At 35.5% G+C, this 17,772-nt stretch overlaps 1 protein-coding gene across 11 annotated transcripts in view; it reads right to left on the reverse strand.

Moving 5' to 3' along the window:
• Positions 1 to 10,734, reverse strand: part of LOC124308816 (leucine-rich repeat-containing protein 24-like) — a 129,034-nt gene extending 118,300 nt beyond the window's left edge. For 5 of the 11 annotated variants that reach the window (XR_006909106.1, XR_006909109.1, XM_046771935.1 and 2 more), the window contains exon 1: positions 10,050 to 10,249. The gene's annotated coding sequence lies outside the window, so the exon portion shown is untranslated. Of the gene's footprint in view, positions 1 to 7,131; positions 7,173 to 10,032; positions 10,258 to 10,466 lie in introns of those variants that run through there. The other 6 variants (XM_046771931.1, XM_046771932.1, XM_046771924.1 and 3 more) reach the window with 4 other exon arrangements.
• Between the last annotated feature and the right edge of the window lie 7,038 nt (positions 10,735 to 17,772).

The following is a 17,772-nucleotide window of genomic DNA, read 5'->3' on the forward strand; positions in this document are numbered from 1 at the left end:
TAATGCTTGTGCAAGAATGAATTGACGTTAAAGCCTTGTTTAGCTAAAAAAGTAGAGTGAACCTCAGAAACTGATTCTGCGTTGCAATTACCAAAAAAGGATCGACAATAGCGCCAAATGGTTAGGCGTACCTCGTTTGTTGTAATTCCAACAATATTCGAACATTTTTTTTTTAACGATACCTGTTTTACTGAATTTTTCTAGTTACTGTAACAAATGAAATTTTTCTCAGTGTACGTAAGGGTGTTTCAGAAAAAAAAATTGCCCTTTTCCGCCATGACACCCTCTTAAAAGTTCGTTCAGTTTGCAAGAAAGGTTCTGTGAAAAAAGATGAGCGTTCTATTTTAAGTGGAAGATCGCGCTGATTTGATCTGTTTTTTTCTTCACTTCTTCTTCACATTTTTTTGAACTCATGAAAAAACATTTTCCGACATTTATACTTCACCCAAAGATCAAGAGCCATTACACAACGATATATAATCCGGGAATCTTATTCTTCTGAATTAAAAGTTCGTATTAAATTATAACTATTTTATGAGATTGATTTAATATAGAAAAAGTCGTTAGATACAATTCTCAAACATCAACCGATGACTTGATAATACAAGTGTTGATTTTTTTTCTGACACAAATTGATAAGCAATTTAAAAAAAAAAATTATTCAATTCTCGACAGGTACTTCACAAATTCAAAAAAAATCTATAAAAGTGAAAAATCTAATAAGCTCGATCTTCCACGTAACGTAGAACGCTCATATTTTTACAGAATCTTTTATCTTTGAACTCAAACAAACTTATCACCTGATGCAATGGTCGAAAACAGCAAATTACTTTTTTTCCCGAATCACCTTACTAGGTACAAATACTTTGAGCGTTGCAAGCAGGCTAATTCGCGCACTTTTTTTATTTTTTCTTCATTCTTTTCACTCTTCTTTCGTTTCTCGTTTCATTCATTTTCTCTATTTTCCCTTTTATCGCTTCATCAGCGTCAGTCTCTCCGAAATTAAGCGGGGGAAACACAGCCCCAGAAGCAATGACGGCATGAGTATGGCACGTATAAAGCCAGCCCTCTCTCTCTCTCCCTCCCCCTTGAGAAAAGCCCGGTTCCTGAAACCCGTCACTCCGTCCTCAAGAATATAACACCATCGTGCTAGTTGCTCGTTACAACGGAGTCAAGAATAATTATTACGCGATATACCTAAGTAATTGCGATGCGTGATGTGTGAGCGTGTTTTGTATATATATATATGCATCTGCGCGTGTATAATTATACATATACATATACCTATAATACGTAGACACGATTATTATCAACCCGTCCGTCTTGAAGTTGATGCTTCAGTTCGCGGGGCGAATTGTTTCATCTTAATCCTCTGGCATAGATATAATAATAATAACAACAACGTACTATGAATAATACTATGTATAGATGCAAATGTACTAACACTGGAAGAGAGGAGGAATATTTCAGCTGTATTGTTTATAATAAATTTATTTAAGGATCGCATTCACTGTCCAAGATTCCTGGAAATGATACCTTTACATACCCCTGTACGTACAACCAAAACACCGCAGTTATTTTATCTACCTTCTGCGCGTACTAACTTCATCCAGTCATCTCCACTACATAGATTGTTAGTTATTTGTAATTATCTACATCAAAATAGTGATCAGGTTGACATAACAAACTCGCACAACTCCATCAGTAGCAGTGTCCTTTGCTCCATATTTGTCAATTTACGTGGTAACTTAGACTAGTCAACGACGCTAGTAGTAAGATGAGAATAATCAATCAATTATAATGAAAAATTAATTAGCTCTATTAAATTTATCTTAAAATACTTTGATTTGGTTAATTTAGTGAAACCTAGTATTAATCTCAAATATTTTGTAAAATCTCTCTATTTACTATATATCGTAAATGTAACAATGAGTGACCCTGTTATTGGCCAATAGGCTGTTGGGTCTGTATAAATAAAATAAAATAAAATAAATAAATAAACAACAACAACAATAATAATAATAATAATACAACACACAGCGGAAACATTCAACAATTTCATAAATTAATATCTACCATCACTGAGAGAAATTTTTAGTTCCGGTTAGCGTTCAGTTCTTAACTATTTTCATTTTTTGCCACGATCGAAAAATATAGTTCTAGGTAGAAAATGAAAATTAGTTTTCTAACTGTTACCGGAAAGTCTAGTATCCGTTACTATTCTTTCTCGTTACGATCACTGTTGCTATATTTTCTTACAACCGTTGCGAAAATTTAATGCTTGTGCAAGAATAAATTGACGTTAAAGCCTTGTTTAGCTAAAAAAGTAGAGTAAACCTCAGAAACTGATTTTGCGTTGCAATTACCAAAAAAGGATCGACAATGTCGCAAAATGGTTAGGCGTACCTCGTTTTTCGTAATTCCAACAATATTCGAACAGTTTTTTTGAAGACACCTGTTTTACTGAATTTTTCTTGTTACTGTAACGAATGAAACTTTTCTCAGTGATTAACGCTGTTTTATTATTTTTAAATTCTCATAGGATTTGACGAGGAACTTAAACATTCGCTGGCCAAAATGGACGGTTATCGTCCACCTTGACTTTCTCACTTATCGGTGTCTCGGGAACGGTGTAAAAACTTTTGCTTCTAAAATCGATCGAGTCAACTTATCATGGCTTGTAAAAAGATGGGAAAAATTTTCATTATGCTGTAAAAAAAATTCATCAGAATCGTAAAAATATCGATAATTTTGTCATGAAATTTATTCCCGTACCTTGAGATTAAAAATAATTGTGTGAAGAAAAATTCCAGCTAATTTCTATACGTACTTTGTGAATAATATCGAGTTACGCCGTCTGCAAACCCGTTGTTTCAATTAACAATAAAATTATCACGCATCAATTTTCACTCTCGGTTTTTCTTCACGGAATATATTTATATGCACGTAATTTCGCAGTGAATAAGATTCATCGCTCATCGGAAAAAACTTTTGTGCGAAATTTAAGCCTATCTTGAAAAACAAAACTAGATCAACGGTATCGTCTCAATTTTCCTCTCGCAAACTGAGCAAAACTCTGAAAAAGTTTCCGAACACAATCGAATCGTGCAAAATAAATATTTTGACAAAATGCTGAGGGTGAAAGAAAGAGAGAAAAAAAAAACAAAAAAAAAAAAAACAACGCCATCATTTTCACCTTCGATAATTTTTATTTATTTGAGAATAAAAATCTTTCCGACGTTGATCATTTTCTCGGCATGAATTGCGATCAATAAATAAGGTGTGCGAAGAAGAAAAAAAAAAATCTCTCAACTTATCGTGTCACTTAAATTCCGCGGAGCGATAATTAATTATTGCAATGTCTCCCTGCAGTTGAGGTTTCGGTTGTCTCGTTTAGCTTTTCAAAATATCACGATGCCGGCCCTCCAGGTAGGTCGCATCCCACCAGCAGCACGGAAAGCGAACTAAGTAATTAATGACTCTTATTCAACCGAGCGGAGGATGCAACGCTGCAGCTGCAGAGCTCTGGGAAAAATGAATTCAAAAGCCTCGTTGCCTCGGGGTGCAGTTGAGCACGTGCCTGGATGCAGTGCGCGTTTATCCGACGAGACGGAATTAATATTCCGGCACATATCACCGCGGTGCGCATGCATTTTCGCTATCCGACCTTACAACGGGACACAAAGACAACTTACGGAGCCGATAACGGCCGAATTACCAAACTGATTGTGAGAGAAATTTTTAGTTCCGGTTACCGCTCGGTCCTTAACTATTTTCATTTTTTACCACGATCGAAAAATATTTCTCCAGGTAGAAAATGAAAACTAGTTTTCTAGCTGTCACCGGAAAGTCTACCTATTTTACTAAAATTATCTAATAACTGTAACAAATGAAATTTCACCTAGTGTGAAAGTTTAAGGTACTGACTAATTTCAGTCGTTGAGAAAAAAAAAAAAAAATAAATTTGAGAAGCTTTTTGGAAGCATTTGGCTGACGATGAGAAACTTTCAATGTTACGGTTCCAGTCTGGATTTTAACCAATATGGAATTTGACGTTCGTTCGGAGTGATGGAACTCGATATGATTACAGAGGATTTAAATTCTGGGTGTTAAATTTCAACCCTCACTCCAGTTAAGGTTACACACTCTCTTATTAATAGGGATCATCATCAATGGGACTATTTACTCGTCACAGCAAACTTTCGCTGATGTATATTCAGAGATTGTGTATGCAGAGCGTAAAACAGTATTAATAAATTAAATTACAAGTGGAGATACGAAAACTTGTGACGAAATTCGTAAGGTACGGAAAAAGTTTCGGTTGAGTAATTTTGTCGAAAGAATTATATTCCTACGATAATTAAAAATCTAAATGAACTCGGATTTTATGTAACTGATGGAAGAGCTTAACTGTATTAAAAAATTTGAAAATATTCCGCATATTCTTGAACCATTTTTCAAATCAGCTTGATTTGAATTGATCACAATTTATTCTCTACCGCGGCAAACTGTCCGTATAAATCGCCTGTGATTTATGTATTTTCTTTGCCGCTTCCGATCAATCAAAGTTCAATCACAATTACCGTCGTTTGTAAAATGGTTATAAAATGTATGAAAAATGTCCTCGTACCCTTATTCGGAAGTAAGGATGAGCTTCTTTAGTTTAAATCGACCGTTTTATGTAAGCCGATTACTTTCTGCATATTGAAAGCATAGTTTTCATATCATAATAAAGGCGATTAACTTTCACAACTGTACTTAAAAAACTTTTTCTCCGTGATATTTTTGCTTTAAACATTTTTCGACGCCACTTACTCGTAACACTTACACACTTACGTAAGTAGAAAAATTTAGTAAAACAGGTATCGTTACAAAAAACTGTTTGAATATTGTTGGAATAACGATGCACGTTCAGAAAAAATCGTTACTTGGATCTTCAGGATTTTCCAAAATTCAGCTGGTAGATATGAAAGAAGATATGTTCATATATTTAAAAGACAGCTCCTTGAAAGTCGTTCTAAAATTGTAGAATAATGATTTTTCCCACGATGTTTCGTTGCGTTAACGTTACTAACTTTCCATCTCCTATATATTCTAAGTAGATAAACAAATCTTATATACGTATTTTTTGAAACACTGATTCTACGGTTTAAGGGATGAAAATGACTCCGCGGTTTTATCCCCGAAGAATAAGGTATGCGATCTTTGAGGGTTAAACACAGTGGAATTTATCCTTCATTTATAGTGAGTAGTATGCAATTGTTTAAAAAACAGAAAAAAAAACGTCACGTCATTATCGAGAAATCGTAAGAAATCGATTTTCGGGGTTCATAATTTTCATGAAAGTGAATTCATGCGTATAAAATTTTACACATAACGCGCCTCGAATAAGTTTTATGAATTTATGTACCATCAGAGACATATAAATCAATTGAACGGATGTATAATGATGAATCCTACAAAAAAATTGAAACATGTAAAAAAAAAAAAAAAAAACGTTCAAAAAAACAATATATACGTACCGGTTTAATTCTTATTGACATTGCAAATTATATGTTTGCGCATCGTTATTGATGTCGGAAATCATCTGACATTCTACACATGTTAATTTTCTGATGAAAATATTTCGCGGTTAGCTGATTCAACTTGATAGAATAGAAATGACGATCAGAAAATTAAGCAACAATCATTGAGTTTGATTTTTCATATACTTGCAGAAAAATAATAATTTCAGCTACACGGTTTATTTTTTTTTTTTTTAGTTGAACTTCGGTCAGACACTCTTTCAGGCCTGTTTCTCTGGCATGATTTCCCAATTTTAGCAATGAATATTAAATTTGCAATTGTTAAACAAAACGATTTCGTTACTTGACAAAATTACTATGTATAATCGTATTGAAGCTCCGACGGTAAAATATAATACGAATAAGCGGACGACAATCGATGTAAAAATATAAAAAAAACATTTTCACTGTCATGAAATGAAATTTGGAATTATTTTCAATAAATGACAAGGTATTTTTAAATTATTTCACGATGACGCCGCGAAACAAATCATTCAATTAGTTATCTATAATTCACCGCGCATTGGAATGCTAAAAATTTGCTTTTACCAAAATCGAAATTTCCTTCAAAATACTCTTGAAACAATAGGAAAAAATATCGGAGAAAGACAATCGATTGTTGTGGAGGAATCTGACGTTACGAAAGTGACAAAAATAAAACTATTATTGTTTTAGAAAAAACTTTAGCAAAAATCTAAATGTCGACAGATACAATTTCGCTGTCAACCCAATTTGCAATTCGCGTAATAAACGGTCGTTTCATGCCTGCAGTTGAGTAGCAGCACGGCACTTTTTCATCTCTGCCCCTCAGCGTTTTTCGATCTTTTCAATCCGCACTGGGCAAAGTAAAAAAAAAAAAAAAGAAAAAAAAAAACAACATGGAATACAAATAAGGCGAATCAAACAGAAGCAAATAAAATATGTGAAGTCAAATTCGATTTTTAATCACTTTGTAATTGTAACGATTTTGTAAGTCCTAAAAACCTGTGTCAGTTTTTTTTTCTTTTTTTTTTTAGATTGTGATTGCAGGTATTTTTACTCTGCGCCCGATATCTGATATTCGAAATCTACGAATAAATAGATAAAACTGTGTATACGTGACCGATTGACGATGCAAGAGTAATCGTTTCACGTATTGGTTCGACGATTCGCATCCTGTGTGCTTTTAATCTCGGCCGAAATCGTACGCTTGATTCGTTCGCTTGGCTATATGCAAAAGAATAAAAATTATTTCAATCGAAAAAGAAGGGATTATAAATTAATACGAGGACGAAAAGTGATAAAAATCGATTCATAACCGTAGAGAGAAAACTATTCTACTCGGTGTTGTATTTTTCAAACATTGAAAACACATCACGCATCAACCGAATTATGCCGATTGTATTTTACTTGTATTGTTCATTACAGTCATAGAATATTGTGATATCATAATAATTACACTGACTGAAATGATGCAAAAATTTATTTGTATAAAGTTATTCGTATTAAGGTGAAGGGTAACTTTGTGAATGTAATTGTTTAAAAAATTAAAAACAGTACAGAATACTTTTCAAACTAGTTTCCATACCTTCAAAGTATATTCCACTCCCCTTATCATGCAATGCCTTTCACGTCGATTTTCTTCCGAAGTATTATTTTGCAAGAAACTAGAAAACGATTCGAAATCGAACCTCAATTGTTGCTGTAAAATAACGACGGTTATATAGTTTGAAACTGAATACATATTGCAAAATTCTCCAAAAGCGACAAACACCCTTGAGAAATATTCGATTTTGAAAATCTGAAGAATAAAATCGCCTTCGAGCTGCAGCTGCAATCAAAGTGTTAAATTGTTACCGACTTGACCTGAGTAGAAATTGGATTCGGCTGTGTGCCAAGAAGCGCAAGTCGGCCACAGTTGTTATAATTCGTAGTTGACGATCAGTAACTTATGAAAACTGTTCTTCCTGAAACTAGAAGAAAAGCTAGCACGCGAATAAAGGTTAAAAAGAAAATTTCATTACCAACTGCCTGGTACGAAAAAAAACGATTTTTATTAATTAGGCGGAGCAAAAGTCACAGAGGTCGAATATTTTTACGGATATTAGATGCGCCGAGTCGTTTCTTAATTGATTGTTTCTATTAATTGTACAGTCGTTAAGATCGGTATCTTTTTTGACAATTGTAGTTTTTTTTTCTTAGATTTTACTCTTCTCCGAGATTCCTGCACTTTTTCACTAAAAAATAGCCTGCGCGAAAGAGCTTGGTTGAAAAATTTTTACACTACTGGCTCAACGACGTTGAAATTTCGAAAATAGCCTTTTTGGAGAATTTCAAAATTAAGATATCCTCAAATCTTTCGATGGCTTACGTTTTGTACAACGAAACAAAAGTTTTTGTAAAACTTGAGATGCGTGCAATTTTTTTTTTTTCAATACCGAAAAATCTGTGTCGAAATTTGGAAAAACTAATTTTTTTTTCACTTTCAAATGTTGAAATATTTCACTGTTCTTTATTTCTCTTCTTGGTTTACAGTGAACAAGAGCTCACGCGAAACCGGAAGAATGTGAGCTAATATTAATCACTGTCTCGTCAAATTGTTATTCAATTTTTTATCAAAACTTGAGTAAAATCCTTATAACCTGACGTTTATTGGTTTTTTAAAAATATTTTCACTTAAAAATGAGCCTTGTGCACTGACAAAAAAATTACACGTGTCTCAGATTTGACAGAAACTTTTGTTTCCTCACACAAAACGTAACCGCCAGAGGATTTAAGGATATCTCAATTTTAAAATTCCCGAAAACAGGCTTTTTTCGAAATTTCAACGTTGCTGAGGGGGTCGCAAAAATTTTTCCTCCAGTCCTTTCACGTGAGCTATTTTTTAGTGAAAGAGTGCAAAAATCCCGAAGAAGAGCAACATTCAAAAAAAGACCCATTTCTGAACGGCACTAATGCGCATATTTAGGGATTTAATTTTACAATAATTGTTAACCCTGACATTTTATTTTACAACACGGTGTCTATGTTGTGTATAAATCAAGTTCGTCAACAATTAAAAAGAAAGTGGTATCAAAATTTTGACCTTTCATTAACACCGAATTGTGTTAAAAATTTACATTAAGTATATTAATCCAATAATCCTTTGATGCGGTTTATTTTAATTAAACTCGTAAAGTTTAAGGGGTTAAAATTAATCTCCGAAAAGTTTTGTTCCATTCTCTCGTTTTATCCACGCGTATAATACCTGAGAAAAAAAGAAATGAAAAAAAAAATAAATAAGTAAATAAATAAATAAAGGGAACGTATAAAACTGCGTTAAACCACTACGTTGAAATTTTTTTAACCATTTAGTTCAGCAAATTACCGTAAGATCCAAAAATTAACTTAGCTCCACAAGTAAATAAGCTATACCGTAACAAAAAGGAGTAAAAAAAAAACACAAAATATGCATAAAACATTTCTAAAAGTTGCGCGAAAATCAGCGATTGAAAAATTCATCAAACTCCGATCCTCTGATAATTATGTAGTTGCATTTCCGTTTCGGAAGAATAAAAAATTCATGTTCCGGTAATTGATGCGTGTGGTCATTACACGTATACACCCGAAGTCATCGAACCTTGTTCAAATGCGTAGGCCGGAAGGGTCAGCTGCATGAGGTTCATTCGTTCATGCAGAAACAGCTGCAGGGTGACGAGGCGTGACGAGATAGCAGCAGACAGTAAGTCGAGTTTGAGGAAACTTTGAAACAACGGTTATAATCGCGTTGAATATTCGATACCGGAAGAACGAATTCATTCGGACGAAGTCGAGGATTTCTTTGGTACACGAGATGAAGTCCGAACGACTTCCGTACGATGAGAAAAATTTCATTTGTTGCGGTAACTAGAAAAATTGAGTAAAACAGGTATCGTTGAAAGAAAAAACTGTTTCAATATTGTTGGAATAACGAAAAACGAGGTACGCCTAAACACTTTGCGCTGTCGTCGATCCTTTTTTGGTTATTGCAACGCAAAATCGGTTTGTGAGGTTTGCTCTACATGTTTAGTTAAACAAGTAACTTTAACGTCAATTTATTCTTGCACAAGCATTAAAATATAGCAACAGTCATCGTAATGAGAAACAATTGTAACGGATGCTAGACTTTCCGGTAACGGCTAGAAAACTAATTTTCATTTTCTACCTACAACTATATTTTTCGATTGTGGTAAAAAACAGAAAATAGTTAAGGACTGAGCGGTAACCGGAACTAAAAATTTCTCTCGGCGATAGCGTTTCACCTATTTATATTAACACAGTTTTTCACGGGGCTGCGTCGCGTTGCGAGACGGACTAATTGGCACCCCGCGATACTGATTTAATGAAAAAACTTGGCACCCCTGTAGAGTTTGAAGATTACCGATGATAAAGAGCTACAGGGTATAAATAATCGCCTGAGGGGCGGAGGGGTGATATTTAAAGTATTAATTATAAGAAGACGGCTGATTACCGGAAAACTGCACGAACCTCATTATTATCCTCGAGGTAAAAACCGGTGGGGGAGGGGGTTAAATTCGATGTCCAACTTTCTCATTCACCTTACTTTAATTATCATATGTTTAAAAACTGCCGTTCACTTCACAGAACAAGTAATTTACGTACCTACGCGTTCACAAAAACAATCACTGATAAATTTTGCAAGTTTAATTTAAAATAAAATTACAAATTTAATAAGAATAAAAAACGAAACAAAAAAAAAAAAATAAAAAAAATAAGAAAATAAAAAAAAAAAGAAAAAAAAACTCTAACCGATCATTTTTCAAAAGTGAAACTTTAATTTTTTTCTTTTCACAAAACTACCACCTGGTTTACAATTGCTTCTTTTTTTTTTAATTTTTTTTTTTTATAATAATCCAACTGTGCACTGTTTAGCCAAGTTTTCACCTCTCGCCATGTTCCGACAAACAGGTTTTCAAATGTCAAAAGTTCGCACGCATCGAGGGAGGGAAAAAAAAAAAATTTCCAACTACACACACTCGAACACTTTGAGATTCGCAGTTGCGCGGAATATTTGGACGAACGGGGGCTTTGGATTTATGATTTTCGAGATTTGGTATTTTTGTATGTTTGTATTTTCACTGATATGCGACGGTGGGATGCGCCGTCGCCCCGTCCGTCGAAGGGCGTCGCGACGCTTCGAAAATTTCAGAACGGCGTCCGCGTAGCGACTGACGCCCGGCACCACCACCACCCTCCTCTACGCCCCCCCCCCCCCGCCGACGGCGGCGTCGCCGACGTACCCCCCTCTTCTCTTTTGCGGCGCAGGCGTCCGTCCCTAGATTTCGTTTCGCTTCCCGATTTTTCGTAATAAAAACGTTTGTCTTCCCGAGTGGCTTCCCGTATACATGATATATCCCGCTCCTCAGTCGGCCCCGCGTACTGCGGACACTCTGAATCAACTTTTCTAGATCCGACGTTTCGACGTTACTCGCATCTCGGTCACGTTTGTTATGGATTATGCATAACCGATTCGCTTATCTGCAAATAACCCATAAATTGTATGTACAATAATATTCGTCGATGTCTCACGATTAAACTTCCGGTCAATTTGTTTTCGGCGGGTACGAAATAAAATGCGACTTCGATTCTGTATATTAATTATTTGACATCACGGGATATTTTTTAAAAAAGGGGCGGGTGGGGGGGGGGGGAGGGAGGCAAGACGAATTTTATTTTTTAAAAACTGAAAATTCAGAATTCAGGTATTTTCGTAAAGCAACGAAGGTGCAAAGTTAGAAGAAGAAACAAATTATATATCGCTCAAGTGAGACATATGTGGTAGTAAAATTTTGGACAACTACAGGGTCGATGACTTTTAGTAGCACTAGGAACAAATATTGAAACTTGATTGATTATTTGGCGAACGGTAAACATTTAATTAAAATTTCTTTGGGTATTTATTTTCGATTTCGATTCTACATTAATTGTTTGACATTACAGCGTCGAATCTGGGATGTTTTCAGAGGGGGGGGGGGGGGGGGGAGCAGGACGATATTTTACTTTTTAAGAACTGGAAATTCATCATTCAGGTATTTTGGAAAAGCAATGACAGTGTAAAGTTAGAGGAAGAAACAAATTATTTATAGTTTATGGAACTGAATATTCTGAGATATTTTATGCACCGTAGATGCCGCAGGTGGGAAACTTTCAAGAGAGAAAAACAAATGAAAAATGTCAAGAATATCTGTTGAAAAATGATTTTTAATATTTGCGAATGAATGAAATCTAAGTACTCGCTGAGAGTCGATTTCTGTTATTCTTCATTTGTGGATTATATGTTTCAAGGATGGAAGCGATTCATTTTGAAATCAACATTGCGCGACAATTCAGAAACGAATGCTGGCAGATATTAATTGAATTCTCAGTCTCTTACAACTTTTTCTCAAACATGTTTGCAAAAACGACATGAATCCTGAAGATAAAAAAAAATAAAATTCTTTTCAACGCGATTTATTTGAATAAAAGATCAATCTACACGAAAATACTGAAGAAATATTTTACGGGTTGATACGTAAACGATTCATCCTAAGAGAACGCGTTTTTTCAACTCTATTCGTTCACGAATGACGGAAGATAAACAATTGCGTTAAATAACCTCCAGGTGAACATGTGAAATAAATATGTTGAAATTATTTTTTGTACTCTAATATCAGGTAAAATATGTTGAGCGAATTTATTCGCAATCCGCCCTTAATTTAAACAACAGCATAGCGAGTCCTGCAGTATTTCCAGTTTCGAATCAGTATCCAATAAATTCTAGGATTTATCGGGATCGCAGGAATTATCCCGAATCAGCTTTGTTATCTAAAGGAGAGAAGCCCTCATCTCCTTGAAACTCAGTTTCCAAGATCTGAATTCCCTCTACGTACTTGAACGTGTATAGAACTGCGGATAAGTGAAGGATCAGCTTACTCCCGATTAGATGGAACGAAATTTATTCGCTTCTAGACGCGAACTTTCTATTTAAATATATTGGGTTTATATCTCTCTGTTAAGCATTTCCAGGCTACAAGACCACGAGTTAACTACAGAATTCATAGTTAAGTATCACCAAAATTAATTCACTCGTCTATAACAAGATAAACGGCAGATCTATTTGAGTGCTCGAAAGCTGAAATCGTGGCTTTCAAATCCTAGGAAAAATAGTCAGAAATCAAATTTCAAACTCGTCTGTAATTAGATAAACGGCAGATTTATTTCAGTCCTCGAAATCTGAAATCATGGCTTTGAAATCGTAGGAGAAATGGTAAGAAATCTAATTTTAAACTCGTCTGTAATTAGATACGGGGCAGATTTATGTATTTCAGTCATCGAAAACTGAAATCGTGGCTTTGAAATCGTAGGAAAAATAGTGAGAAATCAAATTTCATACTCGTCTGTAATTAGATAAGCGGCAGATTCATGTATTTCAGTCATCGAAAACTGAAATCGTGGCTTTGAAATCGTAGGAAAAATGGCGAGAAATCAAATTTCAAACTTGTCTGTAATTAGATAAGCGGCAGATTTATTTCAGTCCTCGAAATCTGAAATCATGGCTTTGAAATCGTAGGAAAAATGGCGAGAAATCAAATTTCAAACTCGTCTGTAATTAGATAAGCGGCAGATTTATTTCAGTCCTCGGAAGCTGAAATCGTGTTTTACAAATCCTAGGAAAAATGGTGAAAAATTAAATTTTAAACGGCGCGTGGTTAATTTTTCCCCGAGCTTAATTCAACTTCAAGGATGAGAAAGTGTCTCCGCGCTTATACTTTAGGATCCTTTTATCCTTGATGCAATTCAGGCCTGTTAATCGTGTCGCGAAATTAAAGGTAAGCAATACCGCGCTGTGAGTGGTACGAAGACTTAAATTTGATAATAGAAAATTCTGGTCAGGGTGAATTCGAGTGTTGCTCCAACCGGATCATGTCTAGCCTCTCCCTCCCGCCCCTGCACAAGGGTAGGTATCGGTACTCCCCCCCTTTTCCCGCGAACTCTCCAAGGTATAATTGTCGGCAATTGGTTGGGGATCCGGGGTGAACCGAACGGTGCAGTTGTTATCTTCACGAGTGTTTCGTTTCGTACACAGTGAATACCTGCGTAATCTGTGTACGGAAAACAGTTCAATGATTTATCATATCGGGGAGAGTCGTGGGTATGATTACGTTTTTTCATTACGCTTTTACTCGCGAATTACAGCTTAAATTTGACATCACGAGTTGATGCATTGGAGGTGAATTTCGCACCTTTGTTTCAAAGTTCAAGTCAACCGTTATACGGATATGAACGGCCTCGATAGTGAACATATCCTATTCCAAGACAGCTTATGATCCCTAATGTTCAAACGTAGAATTATCTAACTTCGAAATTTCAGGGTCTGTATTGAAATTTGAATAAGCATTTCAATAATTCTGTTACAAAGTACGGTAGATGTGTAATCAATGAATGATATCTTGCCGAAAGTGAGGTGTTGAAATGATTAAACGAACGATTTTGTTTTTAATTATCAAGTTGACTTTCAAGGACATTAAGAAATTTGAGTAAATATCAATGTCGTTATTCTATACGTGTAGTATATCGTTCGATTGAGTAGAGCTGGTGAATTGTTATAATCAATCTTATAATGAAACGATCGTGATGTAATTCACTACGCTGGTTTTTACTTACAAAAAGCTTCCAACAGAGCCAATAATTTTTCCATTGTCAATTATGGAATGGTTGTTAATTCTGGTGGCTGACAGTGATTGGCGTTTTAAGCCAAAACACGAGGAGCTCGGCCGTTGTTTTTCCCAGTACAAAACTAATTTGGCAAGCTTTGCCACGCGAGTATTAAGAAAAAAAAAAAAAAAATAACAGTTCATCTAGATGTTTAATTTACAGCGATTGAACGTTTTATTTATTATCCTCGAGTTAAAATATTCACATCACTCGTTCGAGTCTGCTTATAATTTAAAAAATAATCGATTTTAGTGCTCATGATCATCGACTGATTGTCACTAACGAGTATTGTTATCATTCTAATCCGAACGCCAGTTTGTTTTACCGTGAAAAAATAATTGTCACCGTCGGGTATTAAATATCGAAGCCGGTTACGCTGAGACCCAAAAAAAAAAAAAAAAACTACCGTTATTACTACACGGTTTGTATAATAGCGTGAAGCGTGGAACGCATATCGGGACGGTGCTTCGGGCTGTCATTAAAACCATCGCGTAACTCAGCGTCAAGAAATGTAGTTATCAGGGTTAAGGGTCAGCCGCTCTATGAAGGTGGGAATAATAATGATAACAATAATGGGGGTAGCGGACGTGACGAGGTTTGGCGAGAAAGAGATAGAGATGGAGAGATAGGGCGGTGGGGGGGGGGGGGTTGGGGGTGGAGAATTAGGGATGCTGCAAAGCACAATTAAGATAATCACACGGCTGGTCTGGTGCACGAGGATCATTGATCGGGGAAACTGAATCAATATATCCGGCGCAGCGTTTAGTCGATATCGTATCAACGAGAAAGAAAGCGACTGTATATTTATGCAAATACATTTCGGCCCTGTCCTGATTGGACAAACTAATCCCAGGATCGTCGGCTTTGACCGTATTGTTTACGACAGGCCTGCAGCGATTCGGATTATTATACAGGTTGATTCCAAGTGAACGCCGCGGTATGCTGGGTTGCCTACCACCGAGGGGAACAAATATCGGTAATACAGACCTACCGAGTTACCGGTACGTGGCGCGTTTAAAGTATATTACTTGCGAGTGAGCTGGAACTGCCGGTGTTGCCAAGTTATGCGATGAAGGTTTTAACGGTGGGGTGTATGTTTATTAAATGAACGTTTGAACAGTTCGAAGAAACAATTTGTGAAAGGGTGGATCGATTGAAATTCGACTGAAAAAAAATCATTCACTCGCACTGATACTTCAGTTAAAATATACCTAACGATAACGGGTTCTTATGATCATACAAAAATCAGACGCTAAATTACATAAATAACTCTAAATTGTTGACGTTAAATTGCAGTAAAGCTTAAATTGAATATTATAAATGTTTGAGGGGTTACGTGGGTCATGAATTTTTTTAAAATCCATTTCTTCTAAAACCTATTCCTAATATAATAAAACAATTATTTTAATAAAATACGAAAGGTATGTGAGAGGAAAATGTTTGACCTATGTTTTATAAAATTTTTATCGAAATATGTTGATAATTCAGTCGTTCCAACTAGTTTTCGGAGAACCAGTATTTCCGCGGAGCACGCGATAACTCCTGGTAGCTTCATCTTAAATCAAAAAACCAAATATTCTCTGTTACTAGATGAGCTTAGGTAGCGAATGAACGAAGCATTTTTTTATCTTCGATCACAACTCGTTTTACACAGCAATACACGGTTTAAAGTCTACCCAAAGCTATACCAAGAATTCAAATTTCAATTTTTTCAAAAATCCTTCGTTAATTCACTAGCTAAACTAACCTACTAACAGAAAATGTTTAATTTATTTATTTCATTTGTAACGTTTTTTTCTTTACCAAATTAAGAGCTATAGGTACGAATTCACATTTACGTTGTTAAAATTCGAATATGGACAAATCACAAAGATATTAAATCTAATACAAGGAATTTAGGCTGAGTATGAATTCTCGCCTCGGCGTCTTCTCGTCGATGATATTGATTGCGAAATTTGGAATCAAGCGTTTGCAATATTTCCGAAGCGTTTCGATACGTATGATTTTGCTTGAAACGCGTAACTTTAAATCACCTCGTCATTTTTACGTAATATCGTTACAGTCGGTAGGTCTGTTTTACCGATATTTTTCCCCCTCGGTGGTAGGCAACCCAACAAACCGCGACGTTTACTTGGAAACACCCTGTATATCATATTTGTCACGATCAGACGAATGCTGGCGAAATTTGTGGGGAGTTGTAATAGCGAAGCTGGGAATGCAGGAGGGGGAAGCTTTCGAAGGGTCGCCTGAAGCCTGCATAAGTCAGATGCACAACATCTAATTTCTCGAGCCGTCGGTATTGTAATGAGGAAAACTAGCTGGCGTCTCTCGTGAGAAAGCGGATCATCCGGTTAAAATAATAACGATTCTTACAAGCCAGATTGTAAATGTAATCTGAAGCATTTATCTCTTGCGCATTGTTATATGTATAATTCCACTTTTACAGAACGAAATTCTCCCATCTCAGCTCAGCTTGGATTTCAGAGAAGACTACTCGTTAGTTATAATTTCAGGTCACGTATATACTGGAAAATTATTTCCAAAGTACAATTACTGACAAATATATATCGTATTGCACGATTGTAATCGATCTTAACGAGCAAACAAACAATGAAATATAATATTGACCATGAAATCCTCGATTTCTAATTACGATGAAAAATAATGAACCCTGGATAGATATAATATTCACGTATTTATTTATTCCCTCAATAGGGGCAAAATTGATGAAATTGAATTGATGAAATCAATCAATTTCGCCTCTGATTAACAAAAACTACAGCCCGAGGCTTGCGTGTTCATGAAAAATAACACAGTATCAAAGAATAAACGTTCATATTGACTTATCACTGTTCAAGCAGAACATCAAATTGACGCAATACATAGTTGAGAAAATATCTTCAACTAACTTCAATTTTTCACCCAGAACGATATTCTTCGATTATGGCGAAAAAATATTTTAAAACTAATTGAAGATAGAAATTTTTCAAAGCTTTTCAATTACCAGTTCTGATAATTATCGCCGGGTGTAGATAATCGTGTTTAAACGGTGTGGAACAATTGCCAGAGAGAATTCTATTCGGCATGAAGATGCTGATGAATTCACGTCGAATGACACGTAATCTATTTAATGTATATTTTTTAATCCAGTTAATAAATTCAGCCAGGTTATATTCCAGCGCGAAGTAGTCGGCTCCATTTTTCATTTCTGCATCCCCATCCCAACGCCCCGGAATAATTGCGCCAGTGCGATCTGGACGAGCCGATAAAACAATACTAATTTAACGCTAATTAACCTTGATGCTTTGATAGATATACGATATTAACCTTGCTCCTAACAAAGGGTATCAATTTATTCAAAGGTAGCTCGGAGTTTAACTTGTTTCTTTTTTCTTTTTTTTTTGGCTCTGGTTTTTTTTCCGAACGTCGCTTTTTCCTTGCGTATCGTGAAAGATCATCGTAAACTTTTATATTTTTTTTTTTCTCCCAACATATA

This window comes from Neodiprion virginianus, chromosome 7 (genome assembly GCF_021901495.1).
Source record: "Neodiprion virginianus isolate iyNeoVirg1 chromosome 7, iyNeoVirg1.1, whole genome shotgun sequence".
Classification (NCBI taxonomy): domain Eukaryota; kingdom Metazoa; phylum Arthropoda; class Insecta; order Hymenoptera; family Diprionidae; genus Neodiprion; species Neodiprion virginianus.